General features: G+C 33.6%; 2 long non-coding RNA genes across 2 annotated transcripts; both read right to left on the bottom strand.

Moving 5' to 3' along the window:
* Window positions 1-1,010: 1,010 nt before the first annotated feature.
* LOC119067151 lies at window positions 1,011-24,612 on the bottom strand. Its single transcript, XR_005085876.1, has 3 exons — window positions 24,601-24,612; window positions 15,256-15,265; window positions 1,011-1,160 (listed from the first exon to the last, which is right to left on the bottom strand). It is a non-coding gene; the product is annotated as an uncharacterized LOC119067151 (long non-coding RNA).
* Window positions 10,653-10,889, bottom strand: LOC119067150. Its single transcript, XR_005085875.1, has 2 exons — window positions 10,838-10,889; window positions 10,653-10,775 (listed from the first exon to the last, which is right to left on the bottom strand). It is a non-coding gene; the product is annotated as an uncharacterized LOC119067150 (long non-coding RNA).
* Window positions 24,613-25,950: the final 1,338 nt, after the last annotated feature.

Raw genomic sequence — 25,950 nt, forward strand, 5'->3', positions numbered from 1 at the left:
ATGAAAAATGATTAACGACATGCCGTGCTGTGATCGAACAATACACCATTGACCGCAACCAAATTTATTGTTAGGAATATTCACCGATTCATAATAGATGCTTCTCCTGTTTTGTATCGTATAAATTGTATCCAAGTATCGAAGTCGAATATATTGAGGCCAGGACTGCATATTGTATATTATGCTGTGTGTATGAGAGATTCAGCTCTCCGGTGACAATTACAAATCAAACAAAGAACTTGATTTTCATTGATATATTACGGTGAAAGGATATTTTACTAGCGATATTGTTGTGTGTAATTTGTGATCAAGAAAAAAAAAAATATTTTACAATTTCTGAAACAGATATTTTATTTTCATTTTTATATTTTGAAACATCTGGCTTAAAATTGCGTGAAAGGAATTTATTAACTTACCGAGTATTTTGGGCGGTAAAATAGCATGTCCTTCCAATGTAATTATTTTATGTTATTTTGTTTGTTCGTTCGTGAAGGATGTGGTGTCTTAATTTTGGTAAATGAACGGTCACATTAGCACTCGTGATGCACGTTAGTTCCTGTTGATTTAATTTTAAGACGTTTTTCAAACGGTTTAAATAATTCAATTTAGTTAGACGTAAATTGCTTCGTGTGAAAGTATTAATCGACATTCAATAGTTGTCTGCAACAAATAGTTCTTTATTTCGATAATCTGGATGGGTTAAGAGGTTTTTTGAGAATGCGGAGGTGGACAATATGGAAATTCTTTAGCTTTAGCATTCATTTCCAGATGGGAAACGTTTTTGGAGTAAATGCATTCTAAATCTTGCACAAACGGCTAGTGGGAAATTCATCAACTAGCTCGCCTACGCTTCAATCGAAGTGTGGTTCAGACCTAAAAAAAATTCAGTTATACAGCCAAAAAAAAATTCTGGTCTGAACCACAGATAGATGATCGAGAATGGAGTCGTTATTTGAACTGAGGAGGTCCAAATACCTTACCACACTAACGGCCGACCGGATCGCTGCACTTTCATTGTCATATATTCGAGTGGTTTGCCTTTTCACACAGACGTCACTGGGACGAACGGAGGTGTGTTCCATATTCAGAACACCAAGACCTATCCAACGCACTATGTCACTATCCGTGTACATTACCAGTGTTGACTTATAAGTAATGTACTATTACTTTACTAGGGATATAAGGTGGTCTTTACCTTACTAGAGAAAAGTCTTTACATCGTTCGTATATTTATTAGACAAAGCATCAGCACAGCATGAAGTAAAATTTGCCAAAGTAGTCACTACGTATTAGCAGTAATGGAAATGAAAATTTTGTATGAACGCCTATATTCATCTGTTTCGAAATAGACAACAAAAATAAGCGACAAGCTCCGGTTATGTTGTCATATACATCAAAAATGTTGGCTAAAACGAATTAAGTAAAAGAATTTGTATTGAACACTATGCGATACGTTTAACAACAGAAGTATTAGATTTTATGATTATATAATATGTCAAGCAAAGGCTTACGTGTCAAGAATCTCGCCTCATCCGCTAAAAAATTAACGATTATATCGCGATCGTGTGTCGTTTTTAAAAGATAAACCATGTTGGTAGGTGTTAGTGTACCATTCTGAAAATTTTTCTTATGTAATGTAGCCATTAATTTAATAACTATGCCAGGCCGAAGTTTCTTTTTTTATTATCGAGAATTACAGAACTGACATTGGTCAAACTCATTTGGAATCGAATTGATTTTAGGAACATTCCGCTTTTGGTTAAAGAAACTTTTCCTGTAATGTGTAGATCTAGTCTAATATCCTATAATGCCATGCTATACGGAAGATATTTCAAACAAAGAATTCTGCTCTCTGAGCGTACACTACTTGCTCTATCGTTATATATATTATGCACCTGTTGCCAAGATTGATATTTTGACGTGTAGGACATTATTGCCCTAGCCGAAGGCGTGGGCCATAATGCCTACACGTCAAAATAACAGTCTGGCATAGGTGCATATCATATTTTATCTGTCGAGAACAGATATATTGAGATAAACAAAAACTCCCTAGAGGGATAACCTCGAGATTATCGTTCTAGACAAATAATAAATATTATGCACGTATGACAAAGCGGTCGAGGCGTGCCGAGACGGCTTGTCATACGTGCATATTCTTTTTTATCGCATAAGCGAAAACGAGACAACAAGATATGCGAATGACACTTTGACAATTTACAGAAGTATAGTGTTTGTTTATATATCCTAGGTGAATAATTTTTTCGGGGAATCACACCGCGTATGCGATAAAATGAATTATCGCACATATCGCCGATCCTTCTAAAACCATCGACACTAATATCTGAACGAGAACGGTAATATCGTGCGATGTTCCCATCTGTCTTCCGTTTCCTTGCATATCCTTTAATCCAGGGCGTGACTGATTATTCTCTGCGTAACAATAACAAAATACATTTTTCCGCAATGAAAAATATCAAAAAAATATTTCTGTATTCGTCTACTACCTTGATGTTTACCTTTTTTATTTTTTGAATAGAATTTTTTATCATTCCATCATTAATTCTTTTTTGAAAATGAAAATAAAAAAAAAACGTTTTAGCGAATCCGTCATTATAACGTCTGCACGATGTGAGCATTATTATTATTTTCCATATTTTTTTTTTAAACGAGAAGTACAAAAATCCTCTCACATCTTTCTCTGCATTATATGGTCTAGGCGACACATCTAAACAATGAACAATTCGTACAATTCGAATGTAATTCTTTTCAATGTATGAACAGCAATGTTCACATATTGCGAATCTAAGGAAGGCGTTCCTTAAAACAATAAATCAACATCATAATCCTCGCAATCAACCCCTAAACAGATTATATATATATAATAAACCCTGTAATAAACACAACAAGATAGAGTAGATGAAAAGTGTGGTGTGTACATTTATATACATATGTGTGTAAGGTATGTGGAACACTCACATTATTATTTAATAATATGTTGAGCAATGTTTCGCTCCATGTATTTAATAATTTAACCAAAATTTATATGAAATGCGTTCCGAAAATTCAAGTTTAACAAGATCCCAAATAGACAAATGTGTTGAATTAATCTTCCAAGTGAATTTATGCGCTTAAATTTGTACATTGCAGGAAATGTATAGTCTCAATTTAACTGATGGAATTTTAACAGTGTGAATACTCGTTCCTGGATCTGCGGTTTTCTTTTACTGTTTGAAACCCATAACCTACATCGTGACTATACATTCTAAAAGTCAGTAAAATTGTGTTGATTGGACGGAACTTTATGCCACAGATGTTGCAAACGACCTAGGGACTCTTCACAAATGACGTCAATTTAGGGCAATTTAGACTCTATTTTCGTGACAAGGGGTGAGGGAGTATGGAAAAGTCCGCGTGACGTCACTTCTGAACGACCTCCTATATTCCAGTCGAAGGCGAACTGTAATCTCATAAGGTCATTCGTCTCATCCAATATACACATATAAAGTGTGTTCTTATGGGCTCTACTTAGTGAGGATCTGAGTATCGATAAGTCGTTCCATTGTAAAAGGAATATGAATGTTTTGACTGTGACGGAGAAGGTACAAATACGAAATTTAATTTAATCATTAAAACTGACCTATTAACCTTTACAATAAAACGAAATTGCCTCTTGTTCGTTATTATGAACGAAAAACCGATGATGATTGCAAGGCTTTACATTTTCCATATTTAATTTATACCCTTGAAACGTATGTATTCCACCACATTGTTTCAACGAATCAACGGATTAAGTTATTTGTTATTTTAGTGGAATTTATAATCGTCTATATATATGGACACACAAATCACATAAGTGAACATCGAGCATACTAATCAATAAAAATTATCATTGTTCTACTATTACTGTTAGTATAATTAAATTAATTGCCTGTAAACTATCTATAATAAATCCTCGAATTTTCTTATCATGTTCATAATGACCGTCATTGTTAAAAATTAGATAGTTTAGTGGTTTATTAAAACGTCAATCGAATGTCTTATTTGATACGATGATATTCCATATATAACCTTATATAAAACGTATGGTGTATAACATAATAAATGGATAAGACAACGTAACCATGCGTTTTGTTCTTTAACATTCGAACGGAAAAATAGCTACTCATGCCCTAATGTCAATAATTATTAACTTGAGTATTGTGTATGATTACAAGTAAAATTACATTTAGTGTTGGTTCAACTGGAAACAGTAGCTGATCTTGACTGGTATTGTGCTTTTCACGGAGCGAAGTAATGTACGCTAGTCATGAAAACTTAAACGAAACAAAAAAAGTTGTATATGTGCATGTTCAATATACAGTTTAATTTACCGTGAGGTTTAAAATGTCGCAATACAATTGTTCAAATGTCATTTATAATTATGATTATTTTTAATTATTTCTTTTTTCCTTTTTTCATATATAAATGTTTAGTTTAGAAACTATTGATGCTATTACGATAATTTAGTACGGAAAAAAATCGTATACAAAAGTCTCGACACTGTCGACTGTATCAAAGTTTATAATTAATTTCAGTCGACAGTCATTCACATTTTGATTTCAGTTTGATTTGTGTAAATTGAATGATCGCACGTTAGATCTGCTAAATAGCTACCGACCACTAAGCCGTCCAATAGAATTTTTGTTGAAGTTAGACAACCATGCTAGGTAGAAATAAGCTATGAGCTCAGTCTAGTATAGCAAAAATGAATCTGAAAACTAATGAAGTAAAAGATTTTGTATTAATTAATCTATCGAAAATGCTTAAGCAAAAGGAAGTAAAATCATCGTAAGAACTTCGACAATTAAGTTTGTGATGGTCGTCTTCAAACGATTAATATTAATCATATATTAATCTTTAACGGATATATGCACCATCATGTATCATTCAAAAAATTGCCAGCGGACGCTTGAATCAACCCACTCCAAGAAGTGCGATGCTAGAATTGATTGAAACGAACGAGATTTTGAAAGTGTATTTTTGAGCGTATATTGTAGCTCCAGCAATACTGAATTATTCTATGTAGATTGATGATGTTGGATGATTTTACCTGTCTGACGAAACATTTTTGCTATCCAGAAAGAACTTAAGTGTCGATTAATATTTTTTGAATCAATGAGGATAAGCCTGATAAAAAGAGTTCACTGTAACAGGTCTATAGGCTCATCAGGCGATTTTGCTTTGAAGTTGTACTGGTATAGGGTAATCTGGCACACGAAGCCAAAACATGACATTCTCACACGCTAATTTAATGCTATAAATGTTTGTAGGGCTCTGTCGTCAACTTAATTATTCCTTTTACGAAATTTTAGTGAAGTAAAATTGTGTGCGAGTTCACCTTCTTCGCAGTTGAAAATTGCGGTATTTTTGCACCGTGTGCCAAATTACCCCACCCCGTTGTAGTATGATCGAAAACAACGGTTATCTTATAGATTTCATTACCGAGTCAGTCAGTCTTAGGGAATGTAAATAACTGTACAGGGAGATGCGGGAAATCAGAAACAAAACTACATTTTTTATTTACATCTTTAAAAAAAAATTCTATTTAAAATCGCTTGATAAGATTTTAGTGTAGACAATTGAGTCGTACAACTTTACTATTGCATAGAAAAATAGGTCAGCATCCTCTTAAATTTTTTGTGTAACAGTAACTTATTAACCGTACGAAGAAACACCTTTGGATTTTTGGCTAAAACATGAAGAATCGATTTTTTTAACTGTGAAAATTCTATGTCTCCAGTTTCGTGGCTGATCACAATGTGAATGTGAGATACTCTCAGAGTTCTACAACAACCAAATACAAAGTATACAGTAGAAGGTTCCAAAAATAACCAAATAAAATTGTACCAAGTCATACAAATCGAAACACTCCGATCCGAAACATGTTTCGAAGACTCTGCAGAATTCTGTGAATCTTGGAGACAGTGATACCGTACATCAAATGCAATGGAAGCGAAGGGAAAATGAATTTTGCCTGGTTTATGGTCCTCATAGACAGAGGACCTCGGCATTGCACGATATTTGTTTCTAAATTTGGTCACCCATGTCAAAAATGGTCAAAAATATCAGTCGATACTGTCCAGAATCTGGAAATAATCTGCAATTCTGGAAAAATTGGTCACTTACATCAAACGCAATGGAGGCGAAACGAAATTTAATTTTGTCTGGTTTATGGCATACATAGACAGAGGACCTGGGCATTGCACGATATTTATTCCAAAACAGGGTCACCCATATCAAAAATAAATCGAAATATTAGTTTGAAATCAGTCGATACCGTGCAATATTGCACGGTAACGACAGTTTATTTACCCATTTTTCACGCTATTTTTGATATGGGTGACCCTGCTTTGGAATAAATATCGTGCAATGCCCAGGTCCTCTGTCTATGTATGCCATAAACCAGACAAAATTAAATTTCGTTTCGCCTCCATTGCGTTTGATGTAAGTGACCAATTTTTCCAGAATTGCAGATTATTTCCAGATTCTGGACAGTATCGACTGATATTTTAGACCATTTTTGACATGGGTGACCAAATTTAGAAACAAATATCGTGCAATGCCGAGGTCTACTGTCTATGAGGACCATAAACCAGGCAAAATTCATTTTCCCTTCGCTTCCATTGCATTTGATGTACGGTATCACTGTCTCCAAGATTCACAGAATTCTGCAGAGTCTTCGAAACATGTTTCGGATCGGAGTGTTTCGATTTGTATGACTTGGTACAATTTTATTTGGTTATTTTTGGAACCTTCTACTGTATACTTTGTATTTGGTTGTTGTAGAACTCTGAGAGTATCTCACATTCACATTGTGATCAGCCACGAAACTGGAGACATAGAATTTTCACAGTTAAAAAAATCGATTCTTCATGTTTTAGCCAAAAATCCAAAGGTGTTTCTTCGTACGGTTAATAAGTTACTGTTACACAAAAAATTTAAGAGGATGCTGACCTATTTTTCTATGCAATAGTAAAGTTGTACGACTCAATTGTCTACACTAAAATCTTATCAAGCGATTTTAAATAGATTTTTTTTTAAAGATGTAAATAAAAAATGTAGTTTTGTTTCTGATTTCCCGCATCTCCCAGCATTTACGCATTCAATGCTAAAAAAGTTTGGTTTTCTGAATCTTGAATCCATTATTTTGTTGTATGATGATAAACTGATAAACATTCGTCGAGATGCAAAGGAAACCATTCGAACACATGGTACTGTCACTAAATTAACAGTCTTTAGCAGTCTTTAGCTTTAGCAGTAAGACATACCGCTTCTTGTTATTTTTCATGTCTTGAGTATAAATTTAGGATTTTTTTATTCGTAATTTAGGCCTTCAGCATGAAAAGTTGCATACGCATTTGATGTGGACGGTTGATTTTAGTCACTTTACCTTGTGTCTCACCGTCCACCACAGATTCATAAATAACTCTTTTCTGAACACAGTGACGAGAACTGAAACCTTCGTTGGCGTTTTTGAGAGAACTGTTGTATGCAACTCGCTGATAATAGTTATTTTAAGCACACTATGTCTATTGTGGAGGAAGTTTGTGGAGTCAACCAAAACCCGCTTGGGTTGGCAAAGGCTGCTAAAAAAGTAAGTAGGTAATGTCTATTGCCACACACTCGGCCCACAGCTACATATCTAGTGTCTATCTGCATATCTAGGGTAGGCGTACCAGTCCTCGGACACGACCCAATGCTCGGACACGACCCAATGCTCGGACACTTTGACATTGAAATTAAAATAATTTACTTCTAGCTCGAAAATATTGTGGATGACTATCCTTCAGTTGTAATTTGTAGTTTTCACTATCGATTGATCGTAAAATTGGATTCACTAGGAATACTGTGTAATTTTAATCATTGAAACAGTGGCACCACATACTGAAAAGTTTAATTTTCTACCTGAAAAATAGTTTGTGAGGTGATCAAAACACTTCTTTTTTCTAGTTGAAAATTACTTATATTGTACAGTGGCTTTGTTTTTGAGATTAATTAATGGTCAAAATAATATTATTTTCACTCAAACACGATTATAAACAATTATTTCTACTGTTTTTTGGGTGTCCGGTTGATACAAACATGATATTTGGTCTTGATTCAGTAGTCTGACTATATGGAAAACATATGAAGAGTCAAATTCAACATATGCCATGTTAAATACACCGAAAATGGTACCAAAATAGTGTGACTCAAAAATGCTTTGTAAATTGTAATTTAAACGGTTTTATCTATTCAACTTCGTGTTTTCACTTCATTTTTAGTGTATTTGAATGATTAACAATTGACTTTTCTTATTTTATTGAAAAAAATCCGTGAAATTATTTAATTCAATTAGCGTCTGAGCATTGAAGAAGAGGTGTCCGAGCATCGGAAAAAAGTGTCCGACAATTGGATTTTCATGTTCGGCCGAATGAAGGTGTTAATTAAAAATAATTCGGAAATAAATGATTTAATTAGTGTCCATAAAACGAATCGTAATTAAATTTGTGACTGTTGGAAAATACAATCTTTCCCAAAATAATAGCTTGAGCCTTTATAGCACTTAATTGAAGTCGAAAAAAAAGTTAATCGTCCGAGGATGGGTACATCAACCCTATGCGTCTAGTCAAAAAAAAAAAAAACAATTAGCACTCGGTGGAATCAATTATTTTAACTTATACAACGAAAACAAGATATCCATCTTTAGACTAGAGAAAAGAAGCCTCCGCATCAGTTAGTCAACGTGATGGTTATTCTAGATTTTTCTATGAATTTTATGAAAAACTTCAATTTTCTTTAATTTTACTGAGAATTTTCAAAACTTTTTCCTCTCGCATGGTGACTTGGGAAAGCCTTTACGTTACAATTAAACAATTTCCAGAAATATGCGGGCATGATGTTAAATAAATCATGAAATGCATAATTGCACTTGTGGTTTGCATGCAGTTGTATAAATTCCTTTTTAAACTCAATAGATGCATTGGCATACACTGTACCTACGTCAGGGCTGCAGCGTTTTCAATAAAATAATATTTTCGTAAATACATAAAATTAAAAGTTAATTACGAAGGCAACGCGACAGAAAAATAAAACAAAACAAAAAATTAGCTGCTGACCTAATAAACACATATATATGTGAAGCTCATTGAAAATAAATGATCATGACGCATATAATAAAGTATATAAATATTCACTATAGTAAATAGGCGGTTCATTACAACCCTTACTGTTAAAGTGAAAAACTTATGGGCGTTCGGAAGTGTGTGAAATACGAAAATCTACAGATGTAATCTGGCACATTAATAATGTTGGAAGAAAAAAAAATTATAAATAAAAATATGGAAGTCCCCTTTTAATTTCTAGATCAGCATTTAATTTTCTGTAACGGACAACCTTGTGTGATGTTCGTTTGTACTTTTATTGTCTGTGTAATAAACAGGAAGGTTTCGAATCAATATTTTATGAAAACGTAAATGGTACGAACTTCTCCTTTTGGCGATAAAATATGAGATTCCTTTGTTATCCCAGAGAAAACATGTTTTTATTTAAACTGTGCAAAAATGACGCATTTTTTTGCAGCATTTAAATTTTGATATTTTTATTTCGTCGTTTAAATCGAGGATGTGTCTGAACATTTTATACGTTTGAGAATTTCGTATTATTTAAGGTGAGATAACACTGGATCATCTTGCTTTTTTTCTATTGTAACAAATTGCCTATAACGTGCAGTTTCAGCGCTCAAAATTTACGAAAATTTGAAAAATCAAGTTTTAGCAAGCTTACTATCTCTTCCTTTCCGGGCTGTTTATAAAAGATTTACGATTTTTATAAATGTTAAAGTTGATGAAGTAGCAGATTTTACTCGCAACACCTAACGGCGGAAACGATTGATTACCTGAAAACTCAGCGAATGCTTGGTGCTTGGCTTCAAGCTTTACCATGACCGCAGCTTGGTACACATTTAAACAACGGCGAATTTAGAGTAGCTATCGCATTACGTCTTGGTTTGCCAATAGTACAGCCCCATAAATGTGTATGTGGATCGAAAGTAGACAAATACGGTAGACATGGTTTATCTTGCTTCAAAGCTTCAGGAACACTACCACAACATCGAAACTTTAACAAATTAATGCAACGAGGATTGAAATTAGCAGAAGTTCCTTTTTTACTCGAACCACCGGGATGTTCCAGACCAGATGGGAAGAAACGTGATGGCCTCAGTCTCTTACCTTGGACCAAAGGAAAATCACTGCTATGGGAATGTACTTGTGCTGATACTTTTGTGTCATCGTATATAAATCGAACTGCAAAAGAATTAGGTTGGACAGCAAAACACGCGGAAGAAAAGAAGTACGAACACTACGTCGATTTGCGAGAACAATTTATTTTTATTCCAGTATACAAGCAATTGGAAGCAAGATCGCTGAAGTTACTCACGAGAAAATAGCGACGAGTTTTATGTTCCAGCGATTAGCACTCTCAATTCAGCGTGGAAATGTTGCAACGATTCTTGGTACAATTACACCTTCCAAGAACTTGGTAGAATTATTTTATTTATAAATAATGTAAAATACTGTTAAATTAAATCAGATTAACTTTTACGTTGTTTTGCTGGTTGTTGAATTGTACCATTGACTAGAAGTTGTATGGCTTGTTTGACCAACCAAAAATGAAAACTGCTTTGTTTACCAAATTTCAATTTTGTTTATTGTTCGACCCCTTGCATTCGGTCATGTAACTGACCGCAATCATGGCTAAAACAATAACAGAGGGAAATAAGGAAGTTGTTTTCACTATAAATAGTTTCTAAACTTACGATATAATCACAACTTAAAATTACGAATCACAAATGACTAGAAATTCACTTTTGATGGAAAGGATATTTTGAAAAAGGTCAGGAAAAAAGGCGTTCTGAAAATCCATGAAGCCAACCAAATCATATTACATGGAGAGGATACCGTCCACAGAGGACCACATCTGCCAATGCCGGGCGAATTTTCAAGGTAACTTCACTACTCCATGAAATAGATACTGAATTTCTGTGAGTAGCACAACATAGGACCATGTGTCCCACCCACTAATCATAGGGGTTTTTACTTTTTCATAGATTTTGTTTTGTCCCATTCCATCTATTCGTTCTACGGTTATTTCTCTCCTGTTCTCCTCATTCACCGCACATTTGAGCAAAGCGACTACTGTTGACAACATTGAAAAGAATGCGTGGGACAAGTATGTACCACTGATGAAACTTCAAAAACATAAAAAGTTTAATCGAGATTGAAGTTTCGGAAAATACTACACCTCAAACCAAATGCATCACCTCCATGCTAAACTTTTACTTTGTGAAAATAAAAATGAAAATAAAATTGTTGCAAAAGTTGCATCTCTCCTTCATTTTGTTTTGGTGAAAATTAATTATGCGAACATGAAGGAAAAGCTGATGTATGTTTTATTTTAGTGCTTTCATATATACATATTGTTTTCTCATCGTTGCAATAGCTCATTCCTAATTCACTTGTTGTAAACTCTTTGTTCAAATATCAAACGATGGGCGTAACTTTCCGGTAGTTACCTGCTACTAGACAAATAATGGGTTCATATTATATATAATGAAATGTTCATATATGTACGTGATGCTGAAATTCTGAAATAACGTTGTACCTTGTTACATGTTACATATTTAAAAATAAAAAAAAATTCAAAGAAATTATAAACAAAAAAAAACTGCAATTTGTCCATTATATACGTTGTACTAGCATTAAATTTCTCGGTAACTTCAAACAGAGAATTGTATCTGTTTCTATAAATGGCTGAATATATAGGGAGTATTGAAATGCAATGCATAACAACAAATTTAATTGATAGTTTATAATAATTTTAATGACATGTGTGGTACAGTACAGTAGCATATTTACATATATATATATATATATATATATGTGAGTACAACTTGAATGGACAATTTACGTTCCGGTTAGTTGTAAAAGTTAACCTAAAAATTCAATAATTATAGTGTCACATGAAAAATAAAAATTATGTGATATGCGATGAGAATATTTTCCATTTAAAAAGAGAGAAAAAAAAACCACACAAATTGAAAATAATTAACTTTGGTCAGGTCAGGTATTTTACTATTATACGTTTTATTTTTCTCTTCATTAAATTTATTATTATTTTTTTACAACAAATGAATGTTATTAAGCATGTGCTGGATCTATGGTTAGTTTGTTCTAAATTCTTATTATCATTGGATAAACTGAGAGTCAGAAGAATCATGGGACTATGACAACCACAAAATGACATACGTTATTGTTAACAATATAATGTATATAACTAACTCGTCATAATTGTATAATGAAGTCAATGGAGAAGTATAGTTACAGTAAATAAACTTAGAAGTTTAGTGACATAATATGGACAGAGGGAAAATATTTTTGTTTCAAGTCCTAAAATTTGTATATAGGTAGCAGACGGAAATCGAAGGGAAACTAATTTCGTTACTGTTAGGAATGTTTGTGATTTTATAGTTTTTTCTACTCTCCTATCCAGAGAAATCCTTGTGAATTAAAAAAAAATACTGAAGTCATATCACAACTTCTCAAAATCAGGAAGATGCGGGAAAAGACAATAAAAACGCATAAGATTCAATACGGTACAATAAGGCTGTGTCACAGCACATTCGTCAAAAGAATTAAAATTTCTCATATAAGTTGACATTTTTTTTCGGAACATTTCTAACTACAAATTTGGTGTAAGCCTACACGCGAAATTTTCCAGTAGTTCAACAAACTCATCCGCGCCGAATTAATACTGCAAAATACGAATACAACACATAATTTTCGCTAACAAAAATCGAATAAACACAGCACTGTACTACAAGTTCACCACACTCATTTTAACTGAATGCCAGAGTTCCACTTCCAAGGGCTTTAATATAACTTGCGATTTGTGTATTTTTAGGGAACATGCAAAAGTTCATCACTGTAAGCTATTGAGCCCACTAAAATCTAATTTTAAGTCGCTAGAATAACTCCATCAATCTAAATGTGATACTTAGAATCCACGTGTTTCACTAAGTCCTGGGAGCGATCCTAGAGACATGGACCTGATCTTTTTTGGGCTTAACAGCACACTTTCGTACACTTTTCCAAGCCTTTTCAAGAAATAACAATAATTACATTGTAATGTAATGTAATGCAATGTAGCGTTACAAACTGCACCTTTGATTTCTGAAGCCATTCGGCGAGATAAAATTTTTTGGTTTGCGAACTTTTAAAGTACTCACAAAAGTTCACCAAAGTGCGCTGCTGAGCCCAGAAAAAGTTGGGTCTTAGTAGTTAGATTCGCTCACTGAACCTTGCAATATTACGTAATATTATTATTTTCCCGCTTCTTCTAGCAAGTAAAGTATTAAAATCTAAAATTTCATGCAGCACAGGATCCAGGTTATCCAAGTTATCTGAAACTTCTTTTTATTTTGCTCTACGTTGTTAATTTTTCAATTAGTTGAGTAATGTTCGTCCTTAGAAAAATTCAACTGCTAATCGAGCACATGCCACATTTGGAATGAACTGAAAGTCTAGTTATGTTCATTTGTTACTTAGTTATTTACGTTATCCCAGATCTATTACAAAATTTTGTCATCAAATTGGTTTGCAATCATTCAACTTTCCACTAACTACAGCCTTTCATATCCGGGCCTGGTGGATGACTTCAGTAAAATGTTTCGGACGTATATTATGGTTCATCTGCAAACTAAAACTGAAACGTTCAAAATCAAAATCGTTTTTCTTAAATTTTATGAGTACAGCAAATGGATAATTTCATAGCAATGGTTTGACCCCAGGTAATTGTTTTAAAAATAAACTTTTCTTTAGCATCTTTGATTATTATTTAATCCGTTTTTAATTTCCTATGAAAATCGCGAATCGTGAACCTGGATCGTAGGTCGAGGGTTTTAATATCTATGTCAGTCCTCTCTTGGTTTATAATGTTAGTATGGACTGTATAACAGGGCCTACTTTTTAGAAACTTTTAGAGAAAATCGAGAAATTCAAGAAACTTTGAGAAATTCAAGAAACTTCGAGAAATTCAAGAAATTTCGAGAAATATTTCTTGAATTTCTCAAAGTTTCTTGAATTTCTCGAATTCGAGAAATTTCAAGAAATTCCAGAAAATTCAAGAAGTTCGGGAAACTTCGAGAAATTCAAGAAATTTCAAGAAACTAATTTCTCGAGTTTCTTGAAGTTTCTCGAATTTCTCGAATTCGAGAAATTTTAAGAAATTCGAGAAAATTCGAGAAATTTCAAGAAATTCAAGAAATTAGTTTCCAAAAAGTAGGCCCTGCTGTATAATGTTGCTACTCTCAGACGTCCGTATTATTTTTTTTTAAAGATTTTGTTTGGAGAAGGTCCACGACAACACGGATATTTATTTTCAAAATTTTGGGCCTAGGGCGAAATCTTACCCAAAAATAGCAACAAAGTTCGTTTATTCCTGTCGAAGTTATTTAACTTTGATTTACCATTGTGGATTTTTCTATATGAAAACATATACGTCATTTCTCAACCTTCATCTTTTTAGAACCGAAATGTCAATACCAAATCATCTGTTAGCGATAACGACTGCTGGAATAAAAGGTATGACTAATGCGGATTTATATAGCAAAAGACATGTTTAAAACAAATGAAGTAAAAGATTTTAAATCAATTTGTTAAAAATATCTTAGATAAAATTAAGTAATAGAATTGATAGTATAATTCTTCGACATAAACCTAAATGAGCAGAATTTTGAAACGATTCAAATGATCAGACGGATTCAATCTGGAACTTAGTTAGGTATCGTTAAATTGACGTAGCTTCCCGTAAAAGAATCCGACCGTTACTATATGGAAACAAAGAATGGTTCAGAAAGCGTTTTTTACTCGAACAAAAACACGTCGTATAAGAAGCAACAAAAATCACTGATGATGGCCGATTAGAAAAACACTCAACATGCAGGAATTCTTCTTAAAATTACTGAACAACACCATGTTTTTAGGGTATTTCCTGGTTTCCTTATTGGCACGAATCTGAAATTTTAAATAAATGTGATTCGATTCCTTTTTTTAAGCTTGAGTCAATGAAAATATACTCCAATAAACTAGCAAGAGTTCTCATTCCTTAAAATTAATTTCAAAACTTTCGAAACGGCTATTAACTAAACTATAGTCCATAGTCAGCCGAACTCAATACAAAATAACTACTTGGACAAATAGTATGGGTTTCTGAAGTTTACAATTTCCTATTTCCATAAAATAAATAGGAAGTTCGTGATGACTTTAACGGTTTTAAATTTAAAACAATACGCCGAACATCGTTTTTTTTTCTGAATGAAAACAAATCATCGAAGTGGTAAATTTCTACCGACAACAATAATTAAATTGAATATAATTTAATCACACCATAGAGCCACGAGACCAACCGCGTTTTTATTTTCTTCTGGGTATTTTATGTTTTTTTTTCAACATTACTCTCACTTAACGTTTAACGCGTACTTTGTTTGTTGAATGGAATCACGTTCATTCATTACTATTTATTGATTGATTAAATTCATCATCGAGCAAAATGGGATCAGTCATGCGTTAAAGAATTTTCGTTATGATTATGCACAAAAACAATGATTCATTTCAAGCTGGTGGCAAATTAAACGCAATTGGCGTCATTCCTTTTATAATCCGAATTTTATTATTGCTCATGATAATTTTTTTTTTATTTGTGTTCGGTAAATATTTAAATTAAAGTGAAGGGAAAATCAAACATTTTTTTTTATTGACGCGTTTGTTATAACTGGGGTGAAGAAAACAATGATCGAGGTTTTTTTCTTTCGATTTCAATTGAAAAATTATTTTGTGGTATTAATTGTTGTTAAATGTTTTCACGTTCCCGTTACGCGAGAATAGGTTTTACTAATAGAATGGAAAATAATTTCAACGGTAAATTGAGTTGAACTTGTCAATCTCACAGTTAATTCGAAATTAAGGTGAATGTTGAACAGCAAGGCTTACATGAGAGCTTCGTATGTTTTTAGCGCGAGCACAGTACAGATTTTGACAAAATGTATTCCTAGCTCAGCTGCTGTTTTCATGAAGCTTAAATATCACAGCTTTACCGTACTACCGTTATACATGCCTTATAAATATTTAATTTTGAGTCACGACACGTGTTAACAATTAAATCCACTCTTGTTTTATTTCTAAAAGTTATCAACGATTGAAGGAGTTAACCTTGTGTGAACTGGCTGTTATCAACAAAACATAATCATGAACTCTGGCTAACGCACCGTCTTATGCAAAAAGCTAGATGCAGAAAGGGAACATTTGTCACATTAGTGCATTTTAAGGAAATAATAGTTATTTACGTATCTGTTGTGGTTGCGCGAGTTGTAGCCCGAACGAAGTGAGGGCGACAAGCGAAAGTGCCTAAAATAAACCGTCCACAACAGATGCGTATACAACTTTTCATGCCGAGGGCCCAAATTACGAGAAAAATTCCGTAATTTCTGCCCAAGGCATGAAAAATTTCATTCGTTTAGTTTTACTTATTATTTGCTAATGTTACACGCCCCTTTATATATGAACCAATTTTGTTTAAAAAAATGACGTAAAAGATTTTATTTCAGTCTTTCGAAAATGCTTAGATCGAATAACGTAGTAGATTCAATAACCGTCTAATGCTTGTCATCCGTGTCCGTTTATCAACCAGAATTGAGTAAAATGAGTTTTAGCAAGCAGATGAGATGAGTTTCATGAAACTAATCGCATCAACTGATTAACTTTTAGACTCACTCTTTTATCGAATTACGATCTCTGATATTTTATCAATTGGAGACAGCACGTTAGATAGCAAGTTGTCCGCGTATTGGTTTTGTCACTAATGGAATCAACACAACACCCTTATTATTTACACATGTAACCGATGCCATCCAGTTTACTAATTGTGTTGTAACCAAAAAATACGATGTTTAAAATGTAGATTTGTTCTCATTCGGAAAATTTCAATATTCTATTCAGACATTAGCTGATTACTTTGTACGTTATTTTAAAAAAAAAACGGTTGCAACTCAACTGTGAACGAACCGAAAAAAAACTTTACTTTGAAGGCACAAAATTTCTTCATGCAATTACCCATAACACAACGTAAACATCATGCCAATAATGCAACATTATTAATGTCCTTTATAAAAATGTTTTTTAAGTTTCGAAAAACACATAAAAATGTGAGCATCTAACAAAAACCACTTATGAAATCATAAAATGTTAACATGCGTCATAAATTAACATACTTTATGTGTGGCGGGAATAACTTATCTCGTTTTTTGAAAAAGCATATTGAAAGTTTTGATTTCGGTTGATGTTCTGCTAGGCCCACCCAAGGATTGCTTGCTTGCAATATGTCAATTTGTACTTATTAAAAATGTTTCGGAATTGTGCATTTTATTGATGCTGAAAAACATAATTTTACACTCAAGACAATTTTTTTTAAATATTAAGAATTCGTAAACGTGTTCACGGTGTGCGCACATAGCTGGGTAATAATGTGAGGATTTTATTAAATATCAAACCAAACGTTTTCTTTCATCTTTATTGGGTGAGAATAAAACATGAGCAGTTAAACTTAAGCAACTAAAGGTACTATCTACGATATCCGTTGTGATTCGCCAGTGTATACGATATTTTATCAAATGTAAAACCTGGAACCCGGGTCACGCCTTTCAAAATTAACTCAATCGTCTTAAAGAGATGTATGCAATCGTATTTATATTATCATTTGTAGTCAAACGCACTTGATTTCCGTATAACTACAGTAGTCGGTGTTAAAAAAGTTATTGTAGGTCTGATATCCACACAACTCCAGAATAACTTATCAGAATAAACCTAAAGTTAACCTCTTTGGTGATCAGACCTTGAATAACGATGGAAAAGTTGTCATTGTTTTCTTAGATTGAACATGTTAGATCTGAACTGTAACATAATTTGGAACTGCATTTGCATTGGATGCTAAATCAATGTGAGCGAATTGTTCGTCTTGTAAAGATAATTCTAAACGTAATAAGACATCGCTCAGTAAAGTGATTTTGAAACGAAATATGAGAAAGACACTTGTCGATAATAGAATCCACTTAAACTCCAGACTTCAGAGTAATTGGAGAAGACGCTGGACCGTTTGAACAATTATTTTGAAGTGTGGAAGCAAATAAAAATCTCAAATCAGATAGCTGAACTCGATATGTGTATGACGTGCCAAATAGAGCCCAGACAACAGAAGAAAAAAATTAAAAAAGAAAAGCGGAAGCATGAATAAATTACTACATTTGAAATTACATATTGAAATCACTAAGCACTGTCCACTAACTAACCAAGAAAAATACTAATCGATTCCACTGTAGTGGCGACGTATAATCGTTTTGTTGAGCAATAGTTTTGTAAAAAATTTAACAAACAGACACGTTTCATCAAATTATCGAAACGCGAAAACAAATAAATATTTAAACAGAAGTATCGACTCGATGTTAGTGCATAATACGCATAATACGCCAATTAGGGAACGGAGGTTTTCTATTCCACGAATTAGATTGCACGGGTTAGACAATTATAATTTTCAGTTCAAGTGGGATTTTATAAATGAAATATAATTACACTCCTGAGGTGAAACTAAATTAAACCACTGTACAGCTAAGTTAGGCAGGGGAGTTTTCACTAAACCTTGAGACTGTCGTCCTTCTCGGTAACAGATGATTGTAGGGTGCTGTATGTGTACAAGGTATTAGGAAATGACTGCAGGCTTAATCGTGCCAATATAACGATAATTGGCTCGTTTCGAATGAAACATTGTTCGTTTACAGTTGTTTTTTGTTGATGGTCATGTTGTCCTTGATGAGTCGTAGGTTCTCAACGGTAGCCCTCTTCAGTATAAGTTTAGCAAATTCGATATCGAATCAGGGATTATGATGATGGCATATAAAGAACACTTTTTAGCTAGACAGTTACAGAACTGACATAATGATCAGGCTCCTTACTTTCCGTTCTTATACGTTCAGATGTAAACATATCCAACTAACCAGCCCTTGAACCTCAAATCAATTTTTCCAGAAGTGTGGTTGGGCCCCCTTTATAGCGTGACCCGGACAAATTCAGTTACGATTTTCCTGTCGTTATTCTTTATGGACTATGACAAAAAAGACTTCGCCGTTGCTGATGTTGTTCATTATAATTTCTGATTAAGACTCGAGAGCTCAGTGTTTTTGCTTTTATTGTGACCAAATATTTCGCCCGCGTATCGCTGGCATTTTCAATGGCTTATAACTAAAACTATTAAATTCTATAAACAAAAATGGAAACGACTGTGATAAGAGTCCAATGTTTATTTTGACGAAAATTCGTTTATAGAATTTAATAGTTTTAGTTATAAGCCATTGAAAATGCCAGCGATACGCGGGCGAAATATTTGGTCACAATAAAAGCAAAAACACTGAGCTCTCGAGTCTTAATCAGAAATTCTACACTTGTTCATTATAAGTTTATCAGCTTTTCAGCATCCTTAGATTTTCGTAACGTAATGTTGGTAACATCCTTAGACCTCTGCCGCGTAAGTCACAACAGTCATAATATGCTCTTTGAGAGAAACTCTTTTCATTCCTTCGCTTCATCATCCTTATTGCTGTTGATTACACTCATCTAAGTTAGTGGTTATTAGTGGTAGACCAGGTGCTTGGAGATGCGAGATTTTTTTGTTTATAGAAAGTTGGATGGAAACTCCACAATTCCGTGTCCAAAGGGTTATCCCTAAAGTACCTAAAAACGCCGTTTCATCCCGCTGATCTCAAAACTCACTAGTTCACTTCCATAAGTTCCCGAGGACTTTATGTGGAAACAGCACGCTGGGGGACTCGTCAGGGACCATCCTCAGACCTTTGCCGCGTAAGTCACAGCCAGAAATCTGCCATGGTGTAATGGTCAATTGTTGGTCTGGGATGCAAAATGTTCCAACACCTTAGCTCCGTCATACTCAGATTTTAGTTCAAAAAAGGCTGATTCTGTCGCGAAAAAAACAGCAGACATCAAATAAAACCGTTACAGAGAGCTTTCCGACCAAGGTTATTTCATGTTACCATTCGCAGTAGAGACGCTAGGTCCTTGGTGCGAGGAAGCTGTTCGGTTTGTGGATATTCTTTGCAATTTGATCTCTGAAAGAACTGGTGAAGCAAGATGGAAGGCTTATTTGAAGTTATGGGTACGTTTAGTGAAGATGAATTCGGACGGATTGATTTCATAATTTGTTGAATTATTCCTTAGTTATGTTTATAGTTAAGCCTTTCTACTGTTTCTCCTGAATCAGGCCAGTTTGCATAGTTCTGGATAAATATAATAGGGCAATTTTTTTCAAGAATAGAAGCCACTCCATGTGTGAAATTTGTTTCATGTTTTGATGCAAATTTAGGGACCCTAAATTAGGGTTTAATCAATAAAAACAAAAATTCATTACACAGCGACAAACACTATTTATGATTGGCTACGATTTTTTTTATTTTAAATTACGGGGACCTATTGTATCTGGATGAAAATAGAAGGATTAATTTATAGACCCAACTTCCAAGAACGGTTCATTGATATTAGCAACGACAACTTCGTATAAAAGCTGGGCCTATATAGAAGATTTCGAAGGGAGTAAATTGACATTGGCACAATCCCACTTGTCAAACTAAGAAAGTCCAAACGATTACGTACATGGAACAAGGAATAAAATGTTGCAAAGTCGAATTTTCGCGAGGCGAAGCCAAGATCAATAAGCACACGAAAATGAGACTTTTTATTTTTATCCCGAGTTATGTAATGGGTTTTACATGCTACATGTGTCGAAAACCGTACATTCCATGTTTGAAGCACATCTTTCGACGCACTCAGCATGTAAAGTCCATTACATAACTCGGGATAAAAGTGAAAAGTCTCGTTTTCGTGTGTTTATTGACCTCAGCTTCGCATCGGATCAACAAACACGAAAACTCTACTTTTCATCTTTTTATCCCTAGTCATGTAAAATACTATTACTTCATTTCGGCGTCGATAAAAACTCCATAATGTATGAAAAGTACGATTTTCGTCGCATGTAACATGTAAATGCCTATTACTTGCGAAGCCTCACTGAAATGAAAACAATTGTAATAGTCATCAGGTATGCGGTTTCGTGGGGTGGTGGGAACAAAATAATTTTGCAAACGTCCGGACTGGCAATATTGGACCATCGGGCGTCACACGAAGAACATTTTCTAATGGATTAAGGCAACTTGGAAATTTATATAAGCGTTTGTATAAGCCACCCGAAGATCCAATACGTAGCCAATCCAGTACTGAGTATAATACAATAAAGCCGACGCACGATTGTTAGCCTGGAGCTGTCCTCCTTAAATATTAACATCCACAATACTATATAATTGTGATAAGATTCACATTTTACAAGACACTAATATCTTAATATAACGATCCTTAAAGCTCAGTGTTAAACACTAAAATTATATGTTTCATAAAAAAAGAATATGTGGAATTAATGGTGTAATTGTTGGAATTTTAGGCCATTGTTGGTTTGTATGTTATCACATTAATAGTGTTTGATGTACCTAATTTATAAAAAATTTAACGAACAAAAAAAAATGTTGATTGTTTTATCAAAGAAAAGTTAAATATTTTATCTTCAACTGTACAATTTTCACATTATTAATACAAAATTCTAGGAATTAATATATCATGAATAAAAAAAAGTTTAAGTAATACGTATACTCAATATGTTTATATAATTAAATTAAAATACAGAAACTCTTATTGGATGAATAAAACTCCTCCCACATAGTTTTCTGAATGTGTATGCCATATAAATGTTGGGTATATTTATAACCGGGCATATATAGAACTTAGCTATTGCATGTTAAAAACAAAATACAACAAAAAATGAAACAAAGCCAAACAGCAAATCCTAAACAACGAATACACACATATATGCATTATAAAAATGCAGCATTGGTTGCGTGCTTCCATTCATTTTTCTTATTAGATTTTTTTTCATTTTTTTTTTAAATTTATTTTTTCTCTCTGTGCAATTGTACAGAAACATAATGGTAAAATGAAACGTTAATGAACAATTTTTACATCACCAATATAACGAATTATATGAAATCAAAAATTTATATATTTGTAAAGGGGGCACCCATGTTATTAAATTATAAATGTTGTAGAGCTGAAATGCGCCATTGTGATGGTTTTTGTCCTATATGTATATTAATCCGTTATGTACGCGCGTTTCACTATTTCCTTTTTTTTATTTATTTATTATTTTTTTTAAATAGGAAAAAAAGTAAGAAAAAACGTAATGCCAAACTTCGTAAGGTGTTATTTGTTCGGCAGGGTGTCGTTGTAGCTGCCTGCTCGCAACAGGATTTTGTAGATTCGTATTTATGAAACATCATGCTGGGTAAATGGGTGCCCCTAAGAGTAAAATACTCTATTTTGAATGAATCCAACTAGTTTTTTTTTCTTCTAAATTGAAATGAGCTGTCCGAATATTATTGAATTAAACAGAATAGAGATGCTGACGTTGGGTTACAACTAACAATTACCGGAACGACTAATGTTTAGCTTTGTTCGACTATAATTGACACACCGTTTAGAAAAATATTTACCGGCTGTTGTTACATAATTTTAGCTAACGGGTAATCGCATAGCAATTTTTCTCGGATTTTTTATCGGATCAAATCTGCAACGTGCAGCTATATAATCCATTTCTGAGTAGAGTTATTGATTTGTACGTACACTATTACGCGAATTGCATTATCTGATCTCATGATTGTATAATTGTCGGCGATATTCAATGAAAAATGTAAAGAATTTCTCGCTGCGAAAAGAGAATACTGTCTGTTGTCATTATGTTCTGATACTGTTGATGGCTGATTAATGTGATGTCTGGCCAGGCTACTGTACTATTCTATACACAATTACATAGCTAACATAGGTTTTTAGAAACCCATTGCTGTTTATGTTACAATTGGTATAACGATTCGTCGCAATCTAACCGTTGTTGAAAGACATTCCAATGTACGTATTCATACGACAACGTAATGAATCAAAACGTTTTTCTTTTTAAACTAAACTACAATGAAGCAGAGCGCCTTGTAATAAAATATTCGAAAACAATAATGCACCGGAAATTCCATATAGAATTACAAAATTGTGTCGTTTATTCGAATAGCGAAAATGTTAAAGCTTTTTTTCAGCTCTGGAGGAAAGGGTGGAGTCGAAGGGTGCAACCGGTTATCATGAAATCAACGGGTGTTCTTTCTTAAAAAAATGAAAACAATTTAAAAGTAATAATGCCGATTGAATGAATTATTCATAATATGCGTACGATTTAATATTTATTGTAAAGAATGTTTGTTCCAGTGTGTAATGCGAATATCTTTTGTGCTAAACAGAAAACCAAAACGATAACAGCCCAAAAAATAAAATAAATTGAATTCAAAGAGGAAACCTGTACGAAATTATGGAATAAATATCGGACCTTTTAACACAACGGATGAATCTACTAACTACACATTCATTTTATACTTTACAATATAGTTAATTTACTCAAAATAATTTTATGCATACAATTGTGTTGACTTAACACTGGATGTTAGTTCAACATCAAAGCGAAAATCCTTTCATCACTTTTTTAAATCTCCCGAAAAAAAGCAGAAGAAATTATTCCAATTGAAGCCCAAAGTCGGTGCAAACGTCTAAATTTACTCTTTGATGCCGTCGACAATAAACACAGCTCTACATCTCACTGTATAAATTTTCTACATCATGTAACATCGTACAAAAGCAAATTTGCTGCAAATAATGTCACCCAACCTCTGTTTTGGAATAAAATTTACTCCAAGTTTCCCTCTCAATATTGTTAGCCTACCCTCAATGGTTTCTATATGTAGCTAATTCATATGACAACAAAATGCTAATGATGTCTAATGAATAAATCTGCACACGTCATGTGACCAATATTAATGGATGATAGACTTATACCGTATGCTAGTAATTTTCAATGGGTAAGTGCCCAACTAAATCCGGTGCTCCTTTGGAAATATCTACAGAATTGTGTTGATTTTGACGGGTAATTATCTCCACTTTGTTTCTACTCGACAAAAAAAGTGTTATTATTACTACAATATAGAAAGTTGGAGTTCGAAAAGAATGTAGGGTTTCAGTTATGGCATAATATTTTCGTCGCTATTCTACCTGTTTCTGTTTGATCGTTCGAATATTATCATCAAATTAAAAATTTGTAAGCAAACAATCCTGACAAAGGTCTATCGTCAACAACTTAACCGTCGCTTCAAGCCTGACTAAGCTAGGATGGTAGGATGTATGCAAGTGGAATTTCGGCTATGAATAAATTTTTGAGGTTTGTTTCAAAGCAGAACAATCTTCCGTTTTCTACTCGGACTCTTGGAACCATGTCGCTCGCACGGCGCCTGATTTTTGGCGACTCTGTCGAGACTGCTGTATACGCTCTGACTAACATAAATATGACAGAAATTCATTGTTCACATTCGAAGTATAGGCAGCAGGAATCTCATATACATGTCGTCAATGTGACAAAAATTACGCTTTTTTACAGCATATAACCCATCATGAATACAAATATTTTTCATTTCTTAATGTTTCGTTGATTCTCAAAAGGTTCACTGATTCGGAATAATTCTGACGTAGTTTTCGACTTGTGAATTTTTTTTTTAGTTTGAATAAAAAAATATGTGTCGCGGAAGTTGTGTGCTTGCCTGTGTGAAAGTTGAATTAGTTGACAAGCATCTCATTATTGGATTGAGGGTGATGTGTCATAGATACCCCGAAGGGATATATATTTTTTTTTAAATATTTTATGGATGGGGAGTAATGAGTGTGAATTATGCGACCTTAAGGTGAATTTGGTTTAAAAAAGAGGGGAATATGAATTTCATTATTTTGAAGGATATTGCTAAAATAAATTAATTTCAATTGAATTCAATTTGTATTACTCTACCCTTGTGGAAAAATATAGTTAACCGAAAATTTAAACCGTTTCATATAAACGAAAACCTACGAATTGACTTTTAATTTGAAAAGAAAATACTTCGAAGTAATTAACACTCTCACATAGTGAGCCAAAAATATCGTCATTAAATCTACTACTTCACGATAATAGTAGATTACATTGGATGCTGCGGAGGTAGTTCATTACATGAGGGATCAATTTTGTGATACGAGCCGAACTCACAAGTGTGGTTTTAAGCAACAAGCTTTGGAAACAGTTATTTTGACTTGTGTAGTTGCATACCTCGCCTTCGGCTCGGATATGCAAACTCTACCGTTTCCAAAGCGAGTTGCTTAAAACCACACGAGTGAGTTCGCGAGTTCATAAAATTGATTCCGAGTGTAATGAACTACCAAGCAGCATCCAATGTATGCTGTTTTATTGCCTATTCATCCGGAATATTGTTGTTACGAGTACATTTTTCCACCCAAGGACCTGACAGTTCAAAACCAAAAGTGTTCAAGAAGACACTAGCAGATTCTTGAATACCAAAAGATTATTCTAAATTAATGTATAATTTCACAATATTTATGTCACGCTATTTCATTCACTGCCAGACTAATAATAAACATAAAAAATACCGATAGCAAAAAACCAACAAAAAAATCTGTTGTTGCATTGAAACGTTTATAAACGAATCTAGTCTGCTCATGAAATCGGCTCACACTTCTTCTTAACATTAATCCCGAAAGCATCACTGGCAACACTACTGTTTTGATGACATGTTGACAAACTACTTCGACTGTTTTGTTTTTGTGAAGTGCTAGATTCATATTTTGCGTAATATTTGTCGAT

The sequence above is a fragment of the Bradysia coprophila genome, assembly GCF_014529535.1.
Source record: "Bradysia coprophila strain Holo2 chromosome X unlocalized genomic scaffold, BU_Bcop_v1 contig_12, whole genome shotgun sequence".
Lineage (NCBI taxonomy): Eukaryota > Metazoa > Arthropoda > Insecta > Diptera > Sciaridae > Bradysia > Bradysia coprophila.